Source organism: Drosophila biarmipes, unplaced genomic scaffold (genome assembly GCF_025231255.1).
Source record: "Drosophila biarmipes strain raj3 unplaced genomic scaffold, RU_DBia_V1.1 ptg000015l, whole genome shotgun sequence".
Classification (NCBI taxonomy): Eukaryota; Metazoa; Arthropoda; class Insecta; order Diptera; family Drosophilidae; genus Drosophila; species Drosophila biarmipes.
In genome coordinates, this window is record NW_026114533.1 from 1,026,473 (window position 1) to 1,043,433 (window position 16,961).

The following is a 16,961-nucleotide window of genomic DNA, read 5'->3' on the forward strand; positions in this document are numbered from 1 at the left end:
AACCCAAGAATATTCAGTCAGATCAAGTCAAATTAATAACAAAATTTCATATTAATCATTATCATACCTATACTCATCTTAAGGCTTCTATATGTGTCCGCTTTAATCGAACATTAAAAAATCACATGTGGAAAATGTTTAGTATGCATGGAAAATATAAGTAGATTGATAATATTAATTATATCGTGGGTCAATACAATAATTTATATCACCGAACAATTAAAATTAAACCTATAGAAGTCTTCTCTAAAAATAAAGAGCTTGTTTTAAAACCAGTATAAAATAATTCCAAAACATAAATTTTCAGTAGGTAGTGTTCATGAAGGGACATAAACCACACTGGACCACAAAAGTTTTTAAAATTTTAAAAGTTAAGTCAACCCATCCGGTTACTTATGAAATTGAAGATTATATAAGTACCCCTTAAAGGGTCATTTTATCAAGAGGAGTAAAAAAAAGTAACAGATAAAAATGCTTTCCTAGTAGAGAAAATACTTCAGAGACAAAATAACCAAGTCCTTGGAGCGGTTTTGAATCCAGCCACAACTTATGGATTTCTGTAAATGACCTGTTAAAGTAATGAAACGCGAAACTAAAAAATTGATTTTTTTCATTATTTATATTTATTTATTTATTCATTTAATGTTATTATACAAATATTTTTTATTACTATGTTAGGTTACTGCTTAATATATTTTCAATATAATAATGACAATGACAACAATAATAATCGTCCTTATAATTAAGACTAATTTTATTCATAACTTCTGTATAAAGAATGTGGCATCTACTACGAATTACTCGCTGAGCTCCATAAAATGTATTTTTTATATTTTATACATTCGATATAATCTTCATGATTCAGTTTCTTAATAATTGATTTCTTAACTTCTTTTATTTTTTTTATACAACCGCTTTCCTAGCTCTCTGTTATTAGCCTGAACAATATTAAATTGGTTTTCCAGTCTATAATTTGAGGTATCGAAGCGTTCTGGATTGTTTTTAATTGTTTGGTAATTTTACTTTGTTCTTGAATTATATTTCTTAAAGGCTTTCTCCCAAATTCATTGATTACAGCCTTACCAGTCTCAGCAGCCTGATTTTTTATAGCAGTTATGCCCGAAAGAAAAAGTGGTTTTATGTAATTAAAAAGACCGCTAAAAAAATTTCCTATTCCTCGTCCTTGTTGCACTATATGCGGAGATTTGTAAAGACTTCCGATGTTGCTTAAGCCCCCACCACACTGATTTACATAATAATCCTGATAAGATTTCACCATGATGACTATTTTGGTTCTAAATAAATAACATTTGGGTATGCATTATTTATAGTCCTGACCTTCTTCTTCTTCTAAAGTGAAGAGTAACGAAAATGGGAACAGCTGAAGTTTCAAATGGTACCTTATATCTATTGGAATCAGTAATGAGTATTGAGATTTCATTTGGCGACCATATGTCCAAAGGGTAATATTCAATATTTTTAAATTGAATATTTCTTTCCTTTCCATTATAATGCATTACACGAAGACATCGCGGTCTTTTACTACCTACTGCCCTTGGTTTTATTATGTCAGTGTAAATAAAAATCAATCCATTTTCAGGAATATTCGTTTTAACGGATACATTTTTATTCCTAAATGTTTCTGCATTTACAAGACTAACAAACTCGGTTTCTTCAACGACATTTTTATCTTGGTTAGGTGTATATTTAATGTAATTATTCAAATATATGTCTGAAATACCGACTTCCCAGTCATCGTTCATGTCTTCTGGAATGTTAACAATGTTTGTAAATGCACACTTTACGTTGTCAGGAAATACATTCATTGAGTCGTTACTTAACAATGTGATAAAAATCTCATTTAAATAACCCATATTTGATATTTATGGAAGTTAATGATACGAAATCCAATTTAATTTATTTTTACCAGTTTGTACTGGATTTTTTGTTCTAACCGATCGCATTAACCTTTCACGTCCTGTTACATATTTAAAATTTTGATAAGGTAAAGTTTCCGTTTTCAATTTTTGTAGTTTTGCTTTGAATTTGCGTTGTCGTTCATTAAGCTTCGCTTTGAGCACTGGTTTCTCTAATCCTATTTTCTTTTTATCTGTTTCACTATCTAAAAAAGAGGTATCACTCACTTTTCGTTTATCTGAAACAACATTTTCTTTTGTATTTTTAACTAAAATCCTCATTATCACTTTCAGGTGGTAAATCGGGAAACTCAAATTTTTCCGGACGTGAGTGATCGTACTTTGATGTTGATTTTGATGTGCTGGGTTTTATATCAATCCAATCAGTGGTTTGGGATTCAATTGTTTTGGTTGTAATAGGATTCGCTTTTTGTTCATTTTGAAAATTCCATGATTTATTACGTTTTTTGTTTTGATAGTAACTTAATTCTTGACGAATTTTGATCCATTTATCGAAATCACTTATTTTGTTATTATTTAATATTGGTAAAAATTTTATATTTATTAATTCATTTCCTCTATCATTGTTTATCAATTTCTGATAGCTGTTAGGATGCATTAAAATTACTTTGCTTAAATTATGTTTATTCTTAATCATTTTTTAATAGTTTTCCAAAAATTCCAGAAAGCAATGAAGTTATTAGAATCGGTAGAAATCCCCCTTTTTGAATAAGGACTTTTCTCTTAGAGTTTAATGTACGTTTTGGGCACGAAAGGTAGCGCAATGCATTTTTATACTTTTTTAGAGCATTAAGATGGGATTTAGTAACTTTATGGTTTCCCTGTAATGTGTTCAATACAATCTCTACTATTGTTTTTACCAGGTCACTATTACTATTGCTTATAATTGCCTTACGTAGTCTATTGTCGGCCTTTTTGAGCACATACAATAAATGATTGTTCGCTTTCAAGCGATTTAGGCTCTTTTTGTAAACCATTTTCATTTGAATAGCACACAGAATATTCTGAATTAAAAATGTCAGATCTAAATCTTAAGAGATCGTTAATGCCCTGAGTGAGATCAATAAGTAAATATCCGTGAGGTTGCTCCGTTACTTCTTTATATATTCTAAATAGCTCCGTGGGGTTTTCTGGGTAAATTTGTCTTGCTAAACATTGAAATTAAAGCTTATCACGAGGATTTTTGAAAGCAACAATGTATTTGGTATTTAGTGAAATATCTCTGGTGTGCGAAGATTTATGAAATATGTTCTGAGTTACCACTATTACTGATAAATTCCTATGGTGTGATCCTTTTGTAAACAGCTCACACACATTTTTATTAAAGGCTCCCATCATCAAGTCATCCAATATTAAAAGAATTGGTTCATTCGTTTCATTTTCAACTGTTTCAGGGACTCCTTTAAAATATTCAATCTTTTCGAAATTGGGCTTGGCACTCTCCTCTGCATAACACCAAATAATTCGATCTATTGAAATATTAAAAAGATCATTCTTTTTGGTGATTAGATGTTCTAAAAAGGTTTTTTTCCCGATCCTGAGGGTCCACAAATAAGCATTGTAAAAGGATGTATAAATTGTGTAAACTTTTTTTATTACAAAAATTTTTTTATTCGGAATGAATTTTAATATATTATATTATTACTAATTGCTTATATAATGTTTTTAAGTTATATTAGGTTTTATTAATATTCACTTGATCGCGTTTCTTGGAGCAGTTCTTCTCGAAATGAGTATCAGATCCGCAATAATTACAATAAATAAGTTGCGTGTATCCATTTTTACGGGGATCATTTCCAAAAAATCTCTTAAAAGAATCCATAATAAGAGACAACCTGATAGGACCATGAATTTCTTTTTACTAAATTTTAAACACATGTGTCACCATTACTATATATTTCATAATTGGTGTTTTCTAAGAATACAAACAGCTTAAATAAATTATTTAATGAACATCGAAGTGGAAGTTTTTTCTTGTGTATTCTACAATTCGTAAAAAAATTGGGTAGTTGAGTTAAACTTCTTCCGATATCTATATCGATAATGTTTGTTGATAAATACTTGATTAAAAAATTCTTTTTTTAATTTCACCACGAACAAGAACTGTGTGATACTTATTGAGTGGTGTGAGTATTTCTTCAAGACTTGTGTATGGAATATCTCCAGCTGACCAATCCAATCCGTTTATGTTCTGCTGGTTAAGGTGCTGCTGCTTAAGAGCTCCATTATCCAATTCTTTTATGTTATATGGCGGTTTGAAATGGAAAAAATTAGGTATAACAGTTCCAGCAGGCATAAACGCCAGCTCCTTAACGAAAACTTGTTTGTTGTTACCAAGTACATATTGAAAATCTACTATAATGCTTGAATTAGATCGACTGTGTTCATCATTGGTTGAGATTTTTTAATCAACTGAGGGTGTGCTTGCTAGGGCTTTCTCCTTTATATACCGGTAAGACTAGAACATATTTACAGTTTATTTAAAGTAGTCTTACCTGATGGACATGTGTGTAACTAAAAGAAATAAAACTTCTCGAAAGAAACAGGACCACGAAGTCATTTTTGGATTCGAGTATTATGTTGTTCATAACTTAAAATTGAAATGTGGTCTGTCAACTACTCGAAAATTTTTGCCGATGGTTTGGATGCAGCAAAGTAAAAATAATTTCATTGGATTTGACAAAGACGAATGGATGCAACTTCTTACGTATAAGGAATTTATTCAGTTGAAGCTGGATCAGTATGACTTCTTGATGTCTGATACAATTGTTGATCATCCGTGTATGCCTTTCATAAAATGTAACTTTGGATTTAGGAAATCAGATAAGCAATACGTTTTTGTAATTAATCAGTATGGTAACAAAATTGAGTTCGATTCTGAGTCCTGGAGATCATTACTAAGATTAGGCATATTTTTTACTACATTTTTATGTTGGAACTCCATATTAAGACAGCAAGTAATATATCTTTACAATAATCATATTATTCCTAAGTGTGTATCTTTACAAAAATTTGATATTCAACTATCTGATTTAGAAGGTACCTATGATAAGGATGTGCAAATAGATTTAACACGATTATGTTTTGAAATATCAAAAAAGATGCGTTCAGAAATAAAAAGGGATGTTCTTGTATATAAGCAAGCATTATTGACTAAGCAACCATCGTCATCAAATAAAAAATAATACTAATAAATCAACACCTTAAGATGAGCAAACAACAAGTTGTCGATGAAATTCATAAGGCAGCGCGAAAAAACTTCATACGGCGAAAGTTCGTTCAAAAAGGGATAAATGACACATGGCAAATTGATTTAGTTGAAATGATACCATTTTCGAAAGAAAATAAGGGTTTTAGATATTTACTGACCGTTATTGACACGTTCTCAAAGTATGCATACGCCGAGGCAGTTAAGTCAAAGTCTGCCCTGGATGTAGCAGAACCAATGAAATCTGTTTTTAAAAAGAGTAAAAGTACACCCAAGAATATTCAGTCAGATCAAGGGAAAGAATTTTTTAATTCCACTTTTAGGAAATTAATGGATAAATTTGATATAAATCATTATCATACTTATACGCATCTCAAGGCTTCTATATGTGAACGCTTTAATAGAACATTAAAAAATCGTATGTGGAAAATGTTTAGTATGCAGGATAAATATAAGTGGATTCATAACATCAATTATCTCGTAAATCAATACAATAATTCATATCACCGAACAATTAAAATGAAGCCTATAGATGTCTGCACGAAAAATGAAGAGTTTATTTTAAAATCGGTATATAATATACCAAAAATATTTCCAAAACATAAATTTTTAGTAGGTGATTTTGTTAGAATAAGTAAATACAAGGGAGCATTTATGAAGGGATACGAACCTAATTGGACCACAGAAGTTTTTAAAGTTTTAAAAGTCAAGTCTACATACCCCGTAACATATGAAATACAAGATTATATGGGTACCCCTATTAATGGGTCATTTTATGAAGAGGAACTTAAAAAAGTGAAAGACAAAAATGCTTTCTAGTAGAGAAAATACTAAAAAGGAAAAATAATCAAGTGCTTGTAAAATGGAGCGGTTTCGATTCCAGCCACAACTCATGGATATCTGTAAATGACCTGCTAAAGTAATAAAACGCAACAATAACAAGTTTAATTTTTTATCTATTTATTTACAAATTTTTATTCTTATAATATAAACATTTACTTAATAACGGGTTTAATTTTAACTACTTAATATATGTTCAATATTATAATGACCATGAGCCAATGTATTACAATTATCTGGTAAAATATATCTCTTATCATCCTTATAATTAAGACTTATTTTATTCATAATTTCAGTATAGAGGATGTGCGACCTACTTCGAATAACTCGCTGGGATCCATAAAATGTTTTTTATATTTTATACATTCTATATAATCTTCATGATTCAGTTTTTTAATAACTGATTTCTTAACTCCTTTAATTTTTTTTATACATTCGTTTTCGTTTCCTTCCTTATCAACTAAACAAGAGTATGCCTTAGCCTTCAGTCCAGCAAAAGAAGTCATAACCCTACCTGCATGTTCATCCTTCATTTTGCCAGGTTCCCTATTATTAGCTTTAACTATATTAAATTGGTTTTCTAGTTTATAATTTGAGGTATCAAATCGTTCAGGATTTTCTTTTATAGTTTCGTAAAAGTCTTCCTCTGAAGATAAAATAAATGAACCAGTATCCATATATATAATTTTCGAAAAAGGACTTTTAAGCAATAAAAAATTATAAAAAAATTCATATATTAATCATTTTGATAATTCTAAAATAGCAGCCCCTATTATGTATACATAATTTGTGATGGTGTTGACTCAATTGCCGCTAGATCAGACCCGAATATTTCAACGCTATGGAAATCATATCTAGCTATGCGTTGTCTAAAACCTGGAGGATTCAGTCTTGACTTATAGTGTTTTACTAAAACTATATTTCTACGCTTAGCCATTGTTTTTCCATATACTGCATTATTCATTAACTTAACAAATTTTTTTTCAAAATCATTTCCCGCTAATTTTTTCTGATTAGTATTTAAGTCAATATAATGCTATTTGGTTTACTATGATCAAAGTTATTCAGGCATTTATTATTAGCTATAGAAATTCGTTGCGTACATTGAGTTAACCCTCCTCGTATTGTTCTTTTCGAAAAATTGTATATGTCTCCATCGCTAATTAATTCTAAATTTACATTGGTATACTTGAGCATAGCATCCCAAGATATTGAAGGTGCTGTTACAACTAACTTATAAATTCTCCGACAAATTTCCATAAAATTTTCAAAGATATCAGTCAAAATTTAAACGTCATTTTCTAAATAAAGTTTTTAATAATCTCTAATAGTGTTACAATTAAAAGTTTCCCAAACCTTTTGAGCAAAATTGTAATCCTCGGTACTACAATTTTCTTCACTGAGAGAGTTATAAAACTTAGCAATGTCAGGAAGATGGGTGTCATCAAAATTTTCAAAACTATCTAAATAGTCGTATGGAAAGACCCACTTCCTACTCATTCGCATACATTTTTCTCCCGGAAATTTCGTGCTTAGAACTTTAAAATTTTTTTCCTCCATGTACCTTGAAAGTTTTTCTAAACTTGAATTTTAAAACCTAATTGAATCGATATATCTTATTTTTATCTATTTGAGGCATTTATTTTAATTGTCTGCGTTAGTGCTATGTAAAGTTCTTTATTACAAGGTATAGGGCTTAAGTCGCCTTCTAATTCAGTATGAATAAATGTATATCATATTTCGATAAATTATGAAAGACTACGGGGAAGAAGGGATCACTTAATTTATATTTTGGCTTACAATTTTTATGAATAGTTCCCACGTAATTTCCAATAAATTGGGCGAAGTGTTTTTCCAGGTCGTCATCATGTATTTCTTCTGTTCATCGTCATTTATTGGACTTGTGCTCGGAACTTTGGGGGTTGACCAATATTTGTAAAACAAACTCATAGTTTTTTCTTTATTAGTATTAAATATATGTAATTTCTTTATATTTTTTGTAACACACCTTCATATGAGTACAATTCGTTAAGAGCCGGATTATATTTATGCGCAATGTAAAATGATACTGAACATGCAGTATGCTTTTGTACTTTTGTTGTCGAGTTGTTGTTGAGTTTAGGCATGTACTGTAATTTTCAAGATTAGCCTCAATGTCAGCATATATCACCACTGTAGGTGATAATTTTTTGTGAAAGCCAACTCGTGTACTTCAAGAATTTTTTCGGTCGAGTAGTGGGAATATACGGGAGCGGCGGTTTTCGCAGCGGAGGTTTGAACGCTGCCGAGACTGCCGCTGCGATGACCGCCGCTGCGGTCTTATACTCTAGTTTTTCTTATATGTTATACGATTCCTTTTGAGGAGTGTGTCTAGGAAAAATGAGCTAAAGAATCACTTTAATGTTAAAGTTGTATAAGACTTATAGGATCACTTTTTAGGGCTGAGGATATCGAAATTGTTTTTGTCTACGATAAAGTTAGACGGGTGTGTATAGAAAAATTAGCTAGTGGAATCACTTTAAGGTTTATGTTTTAAATTTCTTATTGGGAACACTTTTCAGGGTTTATATCTAAAGGCCACCCAATAATATTTATGTGTAGGATAAGAAGTTTAGTTTTAAGAATTTCTTAAAACGGTGCACTGAAGCGGAAAATTGTACCGAATTTCAAATTCTGCCTCCTCCCGTATATTCCCACTACTCGACTGAAAAAGGCAAAAAACGACGATGACCTCCGCTACCGTAAATAGTATACCCCCTCACTAAAAAAAAATTTGGTGTCATTGGAAAGCATTTTTCAAGCCCTTTCCAATGGTATAATTTTCTCTGTTCTAAAATAAAAAATTAGGAAATTCGAATGGCTGCATCGCGACATCTTATGCCAATGCTGGCCCGACTTTAACTGACCATTTATTCATATCTTGCTTACACAGAGATTGCCTTTCCTTAACCTATGTCGAAGTTGCACACCTTCGATATTTACCTACATCCAGACCCCTCCTACACCACGTTCACCCCCGGTAACTTGTTATCAATCCTAGTGTTCGTTTTCCTTCTAATAACCATTCTACTGGGGTATTGGGCTGCTCCTTTTGTTCGAGAACCAATCGGATTGGTTCTAGGAGTACAACATACCTGTATGCACTCCCTGTAGATGTCAACCTGTTAAGTGAACATTCTGGACTATAAAAATGACACCACTCAAATTGCTCAGGATCAGTTCTTCAAATGCCTCAGTACTGCATACCTATGGATCTAACCGTAGAATTTATCGATTCGGAAAACGAGGTTGAGATTGACAACCCGGAATTACCACCCACGCAAGATTCTGATCTCGAAATAATCGAAAACTCGGATCTGGAACTTGTCCAGGTTTCCGAAGCAGAAGATTCGGTTGATCGCCTTCTACAAAGCGTATTTCAACCGGCTGCATCGTCGACCCAAAATAGGGACCCAGGATTGGAGTTTCTTGAGTGGAGCCAGTTTCCTTTGGGGACTACTACGCAGGCTTTCTTGGAATCCCTTATCACACACGAAGAAGGTGAAGATGTATTTCAGTGCGCACAGGAATTTCAATTGGACGACGACCTATCCAGGCCAGAAGATGAGGTTTTTCCTAACGACGACCACATCTTTGAAGAACTTATGGGACCTCAACCGCCACCGACTAACCATTATTTAACTTTGCTGGATGATGGAGATGACGACGCATTACTAGATGTTTTATTTGACCTAGATTCTTAACTTTTTAATTATAAATACACCATGCATAAAGAAAAATAAAGTACAAACTATTTTAAAATTGAGGGCTTATAATTGTTTTTTATTTATTGAACAATTTTTCTTTGCCTTACAAATACTTTTTAGCTCTGCGTTGTGAACCAATAGACGATGCATATTAAAGTTGTATCGCAACCAAATTTTTCGTACTTTAGGACAGAAATAACAATAATAAAAGGAGGATTTAGATTTCTGATAGGCGAAGTTGTGTATTTTTAATGTATGCGCTTTTAGACCGCTGCGAGTAGTAAAGGATTTTGTTTCTGAACACAACTCGCAATGGTACTTCACCATTTCGATGTTTTTAAAAATAAACTGACTTTTCTATAAAAAATTTATCTTATATAGCATTTGAGGGACAATTCTTACGTTATATATACTAACTTTATTTTAACGCTATTGAAAGATTTATATAAATATAAAAAGAGATAGACATACTGATATGTATTTCTAACTTTATTCTCAAGTATTACATAGTTTGAATAAGTATTTTGGTGCATATAATGAAGACATATTGTTATCTCATTTACTCCACATGAATTGATAGAAGTGTATAGTTTCTGACAAGTATAAAAGACCATGTAATTTCTGGTTAAAGAATTAGTATACAACAGTTAGGTACTAGTGCACGACGAATCCAAACTTACGCTGATCAAAAATGGTATGCATATAAATTAAAAGTAAATACTTTATCACCTAATTTTGTTGAATTTTATAGGACTTCTTAGAGACCTTAAATGACGTGAAGCCTGTGATTGGCTACACAAAAATTGAAAATCTATGTATTGGATTTAAGTATAAGATCACTGGATGTAAGCTGAAAAAGACACCATATGGAACTAAAATAGCTCTATATTTAACTGATAAGGACGATAAAGATGTTTGGATATTTCTACCTAAAAGTTATGTGAACAAATTTTCTACAAAGACACCATTTAGGAAATTAAATGAGAATAGAATAACTCATATGGTATATAAAGGAAAAGATCTGAACAGATTTAGTTGTGCTCAAATTGAATTTTTATCAGTAAATAAGTAAAGTAAATAAGATTCTTCAATATAAAGAGCTGAGTTTTTAAATCCAACAACAGTCTTAAATCAGTCTCAAAAAGAAATAGTTGTCCTTAAAAATGTACGCTCAACAGATAGAACTATTCTTGATGCAATTTGAAGGCATGCTTTTCGAGCAACACCTACAAAGGATGGAGTTCCTAAAAGCTACTTTGGAGGATTTAGAGGAAAAAGAGTTGATCCATTCGAAGTTTGGATTCCATTATAAACTTTGTCCCTGGAGCGACGATGATGCTTCATCTGGACCAGACACATGTCAGTGTCATATGCTGCCTGCACTGAAAGAGGAAGCCCTTAGTCTAATGATTAAATATTATAAGTTAAACAAACGTATTGCTCCAAAACCATAAATAAAACGATTTAATTTTACCTAAATATATATGTTTTTTATTTTTTAAAATGGTTCTTAAACATTTTTATTATTAATTTATCATTAAATGAATAGTCGTTTTTCTTGAATTTTCTTAAAAAAGAATTTAGCGTTTTCTTTTTACTTTTAAAAAGACCGAACAGCATACAATAATGTCCGCAAGCGTTAGAAAAGTATCCTTGCAGTTGTTGCTTATTAAAACAAAATTTATAAGCGTTAGATTTTAAAAATATTAAAAATTCTTTTTTCTGGGGATATTGACCATATGAATCGAAAAATTCTGCTGACCTACGACTATCAAAATAAAATGCAATCCAATGAGTTCCAGGTTGATCTGAAGTGTCGGTATTTGCAATTATTAGTGCGGGATACTTTAAAATAGTTTTTGGTAACCTATCAGAAGGAAAAACTCCTTTAAAAATAGATTTTGTCTTTGACTGCTTAGAAAGAAAATGTTCAATTTGTAAAGTATTCATTTTAAAAGAGCGTACGAATATTTCTATGCTTATCAATATCAATCATTGAATCGTATTCACAGTATACCAAGCAAGTAACTGCTTCAGCAAGTGGTTCCGAAAATCTTCCTTCGATTCTTATAGTACCTTGAGAGATTAAATTTGAACATATAGTTGAATTTGATTGAACAGCAGTTAAGTCAAAGGCTAATATAAAACTGTTTGAATCAAACATTTCCTTGGTAATTTGTAGTCCACGATCGTAATGTTTAATTCCACATGATCTAAAAAGCATATTATAACCTCTTGAGCTCTGAACCTTTTCAGCGTTCGAGTAATCGAACTACAGAGCCTGGGAAGGAACTTGAACTCCGTTAACCAATAGGTTAAAGCGTTGAATTTTAAAATGTTCAAATTGAAATGGGTCTAAGCCTCGGTTTCCTGAGTATGAGCGGTTCTTAACCATACAAAAGGCCAGAAAATTTGGTATTTGACCAATAACTGCGTTGTCTATCGACAGTGTGTTGTTGCCCGGATATATTGTAAATGATTTGACTTCAACCTTGCTGAATGGGTACAGAGCATTTTTTGTTTGTAAAACATGATGATGAGCCAATAAAATGCTTGGGTTAACTCTTATGTGGTTCATGAAAAGTTGTGCTTCAAGTATCTTTAAATTTGATTCAGTACCAGTTTCCATTAAATAAAACGCTGTTTTTTCAATATTGAAATTGATTCTTAAATCAACATTGTTAACAAGCAGTTTGGTTTGATTGAAAATATCTCCATGAACTTTTTCGAATAACTCAACCTTGTTACTATTTTGAAACATATTTTTAAGGGTTTCATTCGAGTCCGGATAAACATATTTCCCTGCTGTTATTCTTCCAAAATTGGGAAAATAACCTTGGGAGGCCAAGTGACTTTCAGAGGCGTCACTCCCATAGTTTAAAATTGTTTGCAAATACGCTCTATAGTGATAATTATTATCACTTTGCGATACCAGTATATTATTTAAATAAATGGACGAACTTCTAAATATTGAATGTAGAATATTGTTTACAACACCAACAGCATTTCCTTCAATGCTGTTGTTATCATTTTTTTTAAGTTGCACAACAAGTCGTAAATAAACCCTGGATAAATCTTGATACGTTTCACCATTTCCCAAGCAAACAAATTCGATTGAAGAGGCACCGTCCAAAGAAGCAATTGGGTTGTATGAGACTTCTTCAGTTCTTAGAATAGAACTTTGCGTGGGGTGTGCCGCAAACAAATCTAATTCACTTTTCATACATTCGATATGCGTACTCATTTTGCTTTAGAAAAAATATCTTTAATATTTAATTTTCTTGTTGATTTTTTTTTTTTATGTTGCGTTTGGGTATGTTTACGTGGTCGTTTAGATGTATAATGAAGCCGTTTTTTCTTATTACCTAGCCTTTTATTTCTTTTTCCACTTCCACTTTGAAAACAGGTAATTTTATCAATTGCTTTATTTGAAAGATTTTGTAAAGCAATTTTACTTTGTTCTTGAATTATATTTCTTAAAGGCTTTCTCCCAAATTCATTGATTACAGCCTTACCAGTCTCAGCAGCCTGATTTTTTATAGCAGTTATGCCCGAAAGAAAAAGTGGTTTTATGTAATTAAAAAGACCGCTAAAAAAATTTCCTATTCCTCGTCCTTGTTGCACTATATGCGGAGATATGTAAAGACTTCCGATGTTGCTTAAGCCCCCACCACACTGATTTACATAATAATCCTGATAAGATTTCACCATGATGACTATTTTGGATCTAAATAAATAACATTTGGGTATGCATTATTTATAGTCCTGACCTTCTTCTTCTTCTAAAGTGAAGAGTAACGAAAATGGGAACAGCTGAAGTTTCAAATGGTACCTTATATCCATTGGAATCAGTAATGAGTATTGAGATTTCATTTGGCGACCATATGTCCAAAGGGTAATATTCAATATTTTTAAATTGAATATTTCTTTCCTTTCCATTATAATGCATTACACGAAGACATCGCGGTCTTTTACTACCTACTGCCCTTGGTTTTATTATGTCAGTGTAAATAAAAATCAATCCATTTTCAGGAATATTCGTTTTAACGGATACATTTTTATACCTAAATGTTTCTGCATTTACAAGACTAACAAACTCGGTTTCTTCAACGACATTTTTATCTTGGTTAGGTGTATATTTAATGTAATTATTCAAATATATGTCTGAAATACCGACTTCCCAGTCATCGTTCATGTCTTCTGGAATGTTAACAATGTTTGTAAATGCACACTTTACGTTGTCAGGAAATACATTCATTGAGTCGTTACTTAACAATGTGATAAAAATCTCATTTAAATAACCCATATTTGATATTTATGGAAGTTAATGATACGAAATCCAATTTAATTTATTTTTACCAGTTTGTACTGGATTTTTTGTTCTAACCGATCGCATTAACCTTTCACGTCCTGTTACATATTTAAAATTTTGATAAGGTAAAGTTTCCGTTTTCAATTTTTGTAGTTTTGCTTTGAATTTGCGTTGTCGTTCATTAAGCTTCGCTTTGAGCACTGGTTTCTCTAATCCTATTTTCTTTTTATCTGTTTCACTATCTAAAAAAGAGGTATCACTCACTTTTCGTTTATCTGAAACAACATTTTCTTTTGTATTTTTAACTAAAATCCTCATTATCACTTTCAGGTGGTAAATCGGGAAACTCAAATTTTTCCGGACGTGAGTGATCGTACTTTGATGTTGATTTTGATGTGCTGGGTTTTATATCAATCCAATCAGTGGTTTGGGATTCAATTGTTTTGGTTGTAATAGGATTCGCTTTTTGTTCATTTTGAAAATTCCATGATTTATTACGTTTTTTGTTTTGATAGTAACTTAATTCTTGACGAATTTTGATCCATTTATCGAAATCACTTATTTTGTTATTATTTAATATTGGTAAAAATTTTATATTTATTAATTCATTTCCTCTATCATTGTTTATCAATTTCTGATAGCTGTTAGGATGCATTAAAATTACTTTGCTTAAATTATGTTTATTCTTAATCATTTTTTAATAGTTTTCCAAAAATTCCAGAAAGCAATGAAGTTATTAGAATCGGTAGAAATCCCCCTTTTTGAATAAGGACTTTTCTCTTAGAGTTTAATGTACGTTTTGGGCACGAATGGTAGCGCAATGCATTTTTATACTTTTTTAGAGCATTAAGATGGGATTTAGTAACTTTATGGTTTCCCTGTAATGTGTTCAATACAATCTCTACTATTGTTTTTACCAGGTCACTATTACTATTGCTTATAATTGCCTTACGTAGTCTATTGTCGGCCTTTTTGAGCACATACAATAAATGTTTGTTCGCTTTCAAGCGATTTAGGCTCTTTTTGTAAACCATTTTCATTTGAATAGCACATAGAATATTCTGAATTAAAAATGTCAGATCTAAATCTTAAGAGATCGTTAATGCCCTGAGTGAGATCAATAAGTAATTATCCGTGAGGTTGCTCCGTTACTTGTTTATATATTCTAAATAGCTCCGTGGGGTTTTCTGGGTAAATTTGTCTTGCTAAACATTGAAATTAAAGCTTATCACGAGGATTTTTGAAAGCAACAATGTATTTGGTATTTAGTGAAATATCTCTGGTGTGCGAAGATTTATGAAATATGTTCTGAGTTACCACTATTACTGATAAATTCCTATGGTGTGATCCTTTTGTAAACAGCTCACACACATTTTTATTAAAGGCTCCCATCATCAAGTCATCCAATATTAAAAGAATTGGTTCATTCGTTTCATTTTCAACTGTTTCAGGGACTCCTTTAAAATATTCAATCTTTTCGAAATTGGGCTTGGCACTCTCCTCTGCATAACACCAAATAATTCGATCTATTGAAATATTAAAAAGATCATTCTTTTTGGTGATTAGATGTTCTAAAAAGGTTTTTTTTCCCGATCCTGAGGGTCCACAAATAAGCATTGTAAAAGGATGTATAAATTGTGTAAACTTTTTTTATTACAAAAATTTTTTTATTCGGAATGAATTTTAATATATTATATTATTACTAATTGCTTATATAATGTTTTTAAGTTATATTAGGTTTTATTAATATTCACTTGATCGCGTTTCTTGGAGCAGTTCTTCTCGAAATGAGTATCAGATCCGCAATAATTACAATAAATAAGTTGCGTGTATCCATTTTTACGGGGATCATTTCCAAAAAATCTCTTAAAAGAATCCATAATAAGAGACAACCTGATTGGACCATGAATTTCTTTTTACTAAATTTTAAACACATGTGTCACCATTACTATATATTTCATAATTGGTGTTTTCTAAGAATACAAACAGCTTAAATAAATTATTTATTGAACATCGAAGTGGAAGTTTTTTCTTGTGTATTCTACAATTCGTAAAAAAATTGGGTAGTTGAGTTAAACTTCTTCCGATATCTATATCGATAATGTTTGTTGATAAATACTTGATTAAAAAATTCTTTTTAATTTCACCACGAACAAGAACTGTGTGATACTTATTGAGTGGTGTGAGTATTTCTTCAAGACTTGTGTATGGAATATCTCCAGCTGACCAATCCAATCCGTTTATGTTCTGCTGGTTAAGGTGCTGCTGCTTAAGAGCTCCATTATCCAATTCTTTTATGTTATATGGCGGTTTGAAATGGAAAAAATTAGGTATAACAGTTCCAGCAGGCATAAACGCCAGCTCCTTAACGAAAACTTGTTTGTTGTTACCAAGTACATATTGAAAATCTACTATAATGCTTGAATTACGATCGACTGTGTTCATCATTGGTTGAGATTTTTTAATCAACTGAGGGTGTGCTTGCTAGGGCTTTCTCCTTTATATACCGGTAAGACTAGAACATATTTACAGTTTATTTAAAGTAGTCTTACCTGATGGACATGTGTGTAACTAAAAGAAATAAAACTTCTCGAAAGAAACAGGACCACGAAGTCATTTTTGGATTCGAGTATTATGTTGTTCATAACTTAAAATTGAAATGTGGTCTGTCAACTACTCGAAAATTTTTGCCGATGGTTTGGATGCAGCAAAGTAAAAATAATTTCATTGGATTTGACAAAGACGAATGGATGCAACTTCTTACGTATAAGGAATTTATTCAGTTGAAACTGGACCAGTATGACTTCTTGATGCCTGATACAATTATTGATCATCCGTGCTTGCACTCCATAAAATGTAACTTTAGATTTAGGAAATCAGATAATCAGTACGTTTTTGTGATTAATCAGTATGGTAAC

General features: G+C 31.5%; 1 protein-coding gene and 1 long non-coding RNA gene across 3 annotated transcripts in view; one reads left to right on the forward strand and one right to left on the reverse strand.

The window, feature by feature from the left end:
- The window catches only part of LOC122818569 (uncharacterized), a 244,941-nt gene that overhangs the window by 162,444 nt on the left and 65,536 nt on the right, over window positions 1-16,961 (reverse strand). The window lies entirely within an intron of this gene.
- On the forward strand, window positions 4,021-6,093 carry LOC127011847 (uncharacterized). Its single transcript, XR_007765308.1, has 2 exons — window positions 4,021-4,389; window positions 4,484-6,093. It is a non-coding gene; the product is annotated as an uncharacterized LOC127011847 (long non-coding RNA).